This window comes from Austrofundulus limnaeus, unplaced genomic scaffold (assembly GCF_001266775.1).
Source record: "Austrofundulus limnaeus strain Quisiro unplaced genomic scaffold, Austrofundulus_limnaeus-1.0 Scaffold1215, whole genome shotgun sequence".
NCBI lineage: Eukaryota > Metazoa > Chordata > Actinopteri > Cyprinodontiformes > Rivulidae > Austrofundulus > Austrofundulus limnaeus.
Window position 1 is genome coordinate 30,441 of NW_013953617.1, and position 5,725 is coordinate 36,165.

At 42.6% G+C, this 5,725-nt stretch overlaps 1 protein-coding gene and 1 long non-coding RNA gene across 2 annotated transcripts in view; one reads left to right on the plus strand and one right to left on the minus strand.

Moving 5' to 3' along the window:
* Positions 1-698: 698 nt before the first annotated feature.
* fer (fer (fps/fes related) tyrosine kinase) overlaps positions 699-5,725 on the plus strand; it is a gene marked incomplete in the record, with an annotated part of 41,331 nt that continues 36,304 nt past the window's right edge. Inside the window, 1 exon segment of the mRNA XM_014031274.1 lies at positions 699-965.
* The window catches only part of LOC106534586 (uncharacterized), a 10,467-nt gene continuing 8,984 nt past the window's right edge, over positions 4,243-5,725 (minus strand). The window contains exon 2 of the long non-coding RNA XR_001312364.1: positions 4,243-4,843. This is a non-coding gene — a long non-coding RNA (uncharacterized LOC106534586). The remainder of the gene's footprint in view (positions 4,844-5,725) is intronic.

The window sequence follows — 5,725 nt, forward strand, 5'->3', positions numbered from 1 at the left end:
TGTTTTAGACCTTAGATCTCTTAAATGAACCCAGATGTTGAACCTGTTTTAGACCTTAGATCTCTTAAATGAACCCAGGAGATGTTGAACCTGTTTTCTGTGCAACTCAAACATGTTAAACACGTTTGAGTTGTGTTTTTTTCCTTTTTGTGATTTTTTAAATTAGCTCAAAATTCAAATTGAAATGGAATAAAAACATGGCTGATGATGTGTGTGAAGKTGGAAAAGAGGCTCATGTTGTAGAACGAGTAATCGAGGAGGAAACTTGTTTTTCTTGTTGACGGCAGAGATGGAAAGATGCTAATGTTGTTTTTCTGTGTTGTTTTGCTAATTTAACAATCGGCATCTAGGATTGAACCACTTTCAGCAACATGACAGAAACCCACTTCTGGCTGAGATAACCACGCCCACAAAGTTGTAACCAATCAAACCCTGAGCTGCAGAGGCCTGCAGGAGGTRAGCTCACCTGGACACAGCTAATCTGGGTTTGTTTTTATTTGAACAAAGAAACTGGACTTCTGCTCCACGTCTCAGGTTAGAACTGGGAGCTCCTCATGGAGACCCTTCAGGTACTCAGAAGTCCAGTTTCTCTGTAGAACCATGTAGAAGGTTCTGTTCCACAAGGTTCTGTACAGTTTTACAGTAGTCCTGTAAAATTATCAGGTTTCCATGGTGTTTGTTTGTTTGTTTGTTTGTTTTGACGCAGTGAAACTGGGTTGTTTTTGTCTTTGCTCCCCCCTCATCCGACGCCCCCTCCCCTCCCGTCCTCCACTCCATTTCCGTTTCCCGCGGAAGCCCCTCCCTGTTAGCCTGTTAGCCGTTAGCTGTGCAGCTGGACGGCAGGAGCAGAAACCGGGAACGGAGGAGAAAAACCCCGGGCAGAGGGGGACATGAGTCGGGAGGCAGGCCGCAGAGGACCTCGGTGAAAAGTCGGCAGCTCTCCTGCCGGATCAACCCGCTTCCAGGTCCGTGAATCCAGCAGAAAGCATCATGAAGGAGGAAACAAACAACCAGAAGTCCCAGCCCTCATCCTGAACGGGCTGAGAGCAGCAGCTGGTTCCGGACGGGCTGAGGGCTAGCTTTAATCTGAAGAAACTTCAGCTATCTGTTAGCATGCTAGCTGCAGTTTTAGTTGTTTTGAATGAAGCTGAGCGGCTAACGTTAGCTTAGCTTCAGTCACTCACTAAAATAAAAGTTCTGAGACCCGAAAACACCGAGACCCAGTCCGGTCCAGCCGGGTCCAGCCGGGTTCTGAGAGTTTGTTGGGTCTGAGGTTTGTGTAAAATGTGACAGTTGGTCTGTTGTGGCTGTTCACTTCAGGGTCTGACAGGAAACTTGATAAAGTTTAACTTAACCAGATCAGATGAACCTGAGTTTAACTGTCAGCTGATWTAAACTTGGACAGTCACGTTCATCTTAACAATCACAGGTTAGAATAAAAGAACTAATTAAGGTAACATTTAGCCATAACATTATGACCACCTGCTTTCTCTAAAACCTGATANTGTTATGACCCTACCCCCTTTTCTTTGAAGAAAAGTAAATAGCTTGTCCTTATGGGGGTTGGAAACAGGAATGTGACAATGTAAATTCTTTCAGTGGTCTTCTGAGGCGCCATGGTAACGGTTGATATGCTAATTTAAAGCACAAAGGGTCAGGCCTTAACAGAAGTCTGAAAAATATATCTGACTCCTTTCACCAAACAGTCATTAGTTGTGTCCATCAAAAATCATAAATTGAGGGAGGAAAACGCTACAGTGGGGCTGACACAATGTTAATGGGGGTTTGGGTGGGTAATAAAGGAGAAGCAGCAGAGAGGTGTGTAACACTACAGCTCTGCTTCCTAGTCTGGACCCTGGATTGTCAATAAGTTCTGTCGTCAACAAAGTCAGCTGGAKYCTTAGAGAGGAGAGCAGCTCCAGTCAGGGTGGGATGGAGGACATCTCTCTGCATCAGACCAGGTTTCCCCAGAAASAACTCCAGTTATCCACGTAGCTGACATTGTTTTCAGAACACCACTTGGATGTCCAGTGGTTAAATGAAGACATACGACTAAACATGTCATCACTGGTCAGGTTAGGGAGGGGGCCAGAGAAAACTACAGTCTGACATAGTCTTTGCAAAATTTCAGACCGAAGCAACGTTAATCTTAGTAACCTCTGATTGATGTAACCTAGAGTCATTTCCACTGACATGAATCACGACCCTACTGTACCTAGAATTAGCATTAGCTAGTAGCTTCAGAGGACGCCCGCTCTGGCTCCAGGAATACATTTAATCATGGTCACTGGAGTCCCTAAATCCACGTTTTGGACCATAGAGCTGCCAATAACCAGGGTCTGTTTGTCGACCGGAGTGTCGCTGAGTGGGGAGAAGAGATTATAAACATCAACGGTTTGATGGTCGGGAGGTTTAGCTTTAACACTAGGCTTTTTCTGGGCCGTCACCCTGCTAGTTCGGGGCGGTGGCCTCACAGGATCCATCGAGGGACCGCTAACAGGAGAGGCTTCTCTCAATGGCTCAGTGCTAGCCTGGCTAGCTGTTGGCTTCTCAACAACGTGAAGCCGAGCTTCTAATTCAGACAGCCTCGCCTCTAAAGCTGCCATTAGTCCACATTTAATACAAATGTTGCCGCCACTAAAAGAGGCAGGGGAGGAACTAAACATCTCACAGACGGAGCGAGGAAGGCCGAGCTCCAAGAAGTAGCCATGATGCTAAGCAAACGTTAGCGAGGGCTACAAGATCCCAGAAAACACAAATAAACCAAGAAGTGTTGAAAAATAAAAGATGTTTTAAGCACAGTCCCAATAAGAACAAACTAAATCAAGGTGATTTAGGACTAGAAGTAGAACCGTGCAAAGGTAGATAATCCAGTAAATAAGGAATAAGATTGTGGAATAATCTGGAAAGTGATTATAAAAATGCTGTCTCAGTACATTTATTTAAGAGAATGATAAAAGTTAGATTGTTGAAGAAATATGAATTTGTATAATGTGCATTCATAAGAACTGTTGTTTGAGAAGGAGTTGAAGTTTTTATGTTTTGTTATTTGGAGATTATTGTTGTTAGATTTTTTTTAAAAGAGCAGATATTAATAAGATATTTTCTTCTTTCTGCTACCTTTCATTTTAGTTGTGTTTTGTAATATTATGTGTTGTATTTATAGCATTTGTTTTGTTTTTAAATGAAAAGAATAATTTTTAAAATAAAATAAACAAATAAATAAATTGAAAAGATTCAACAAACAAACAAACAAACAAACAAACAGCCAAGCACCAGCAGCAAAGCAGAAAATGATCCGTTAACCCACGTCTGTCTCCTGAACACAGGAGCAGGTGGACGGAGGAAAACGTTCGGTAGGAGCTCTAAAGTTAACGGAGCAACTTTTAATTAACGTCGTGGAAAAACTGATTCAGGACGTCAACGATGAATTTACAGGGTGTTTCACTTTTCTGATTTAGTGACTCAGAACCAAACAGAGCATCATGCAGCCTTCAGAACACCAAATGACACTGTTATATTGAGAAAAAATAAAATAATTAGTCACTATAAGTCCAAAGGTTGACACCATGAGTCAGATTACAGACAAATGTTCTGTTTATAAAGAAAACTTATCACTTCTTGTCCTTCCTCTTCTTCAGCTTGGTGATGTTTAAACACTGCCACCAACTGTTCAGGAGGATTATTACACCCTAAATGTTGTTTCTCTGTGGCGGGGCGTGGACAGCAGGGTGGTCAATGATTTGTCTGTGGTGGGCCTGGACACCCCCTGGCTCCGCCCCTGGTGTAAAGCACTTTGGAGTCTGATGGGACTTGATAAAGCTCTATTCAAGACTTTTAGCATTTTAATGTTTTTATTCAAATGAAAAAAAAAACATTTCCAACATTTAGTCCAAAGTTAAAAACATGTTGTTTTTCTCTGCAGTCAAATAAACTTATTTTATTTATTAAACACAAAGTCAAATGAAAAAATGTTTGACATAAAGTTTCTAACATTATATAAATATGATTTAAAATCTAAAACACAAAAAGATCAAAAGAACATCAAAGCTCTAAAACAAAATGTTTACAATGGCAGCAACAGGTTCCTCCAAGTCTCCAGTGTCCACTGAGTTTCAGGTTCTTGGAAGTCCACTAAGTCATCAAAGCCCCCAGCTTCATCAGAACCGTCAGGTTGGTCAGTCCCCTGGTTTGCAGAGCCCCCAAGTCCACAAAGCCCTCAATTTCCTCATACTATTCTGGTTCCTCAGAATCCTCACATTTCCCAGAGTCCTCAGGTTCTTCAGGTTCCACAGGTTCCTCAGGTTCTTCAGGTTCCTCAGGTTCTTCAGAGTTTCCAGGTTCTGTAAAGCTCTTGGAGGTCAGGTGTGTTCTGGATCTCTTCAGTCCTGTATAGGTTCTTGGAGTCCTGGTCTTGCAGGGTGGGATTGCTTGCAGGTCATTAAAAGCACGATTGGCCCTTGATGGTGAAGAGACCCTGAAACTGAGCCAATCACAGTMCTCCTGTTATGATGATGTCACTTCCTCCTGCGGCAGCGGTAGCAGCACGCACGGCAGCAGCCAATCTCCTCCTGCCCTCCTTCATCCTCTTTGACCATATATGGTGGGGGGGCGGAGCTCTTCTCAGCATATGGGTTCTGGCTGTTTAAAGCCATTGGATTGGCTATAACTGTTGCTCCCATGTCAACAGAAGAGCGGAGCTTCGCCCGTGGGATGGTCACCTGACCGTACGGGTTTTCCAGGGAAATGTTGATGTTTGAAGACATGGCAGAGTCTCAGGAGGGTGGGGCCAGAACCAATCAGTCAGTCTAAGGCTTGACCAGGAGAAGTTGTAGAAAGTCTTCTGTAGAGAGAAAGAGAGAAAAAATTAGTTTTAAATTAAAATGATAAAGAATGATATTTCCACAAAAATACAGGCTGATAAACTGATAACTTCAACATTAAGGTTTTACAAAAGGTTTGTTCCTTTTGCCTGCATTCAGATTCAGACAGATCTTTCCATCCTGGGCCTGAACATCAGATTAACTTCTGTCTTATATTCATTTAGTTGTTCTTTTTTCAGGATGGACTGATTCTTTAACAGACAACCTAAAGGACTTTTGTCTCCCTTCAGGGCTCTCTACAGCTGATCCTTCACTGTTCCACCATCTTCATATCTTCCTTCAGCACATCCACAGAGCTTCTCTGAGGGCTTTCWCTTCTCCTAATTTACAACAATCTCTGATTTTTCACTGCTCAAACGTAGCTGCCCTCTACTTATTTCTAATCCTGTTCATCCTGGTCCTCACAGAGAAAACCCTTTCAGCTCAGCTTTCTGTCCCAAGACCTTTTCTATTCTTGTCACATATCCGTTCATCCTGCTGGCATCATGGCAGCTTTAGCACGTTTAAAACCACACTAACTAACAGGCTTTACTAGGAGGTTAAGAACAGATACAAAAATCTGCAATAAAAAATTCAAAAAGCCAAAATTAAATATCCACAAGTATAAAAAATAAGATGAAAACAAGAAAGTTTCACAATTTCAACCTTTTGATGGAACTCAAACCAAACATGAGTTAAAAACTAAAGATGTGAGTTTTTAGACAAGACTGTACAGATACCAAAGGGTAGGTTGGTCTACAGTCTGGGGGGTTGGTTGGTCCAGAGTCTGGGGGGGTTGGTTGGTCTAGAGTCTGGGGGGCTTGGTGGTCTAGAGTCTGTGGGTTGGTTGGTCTAGAGTCTGG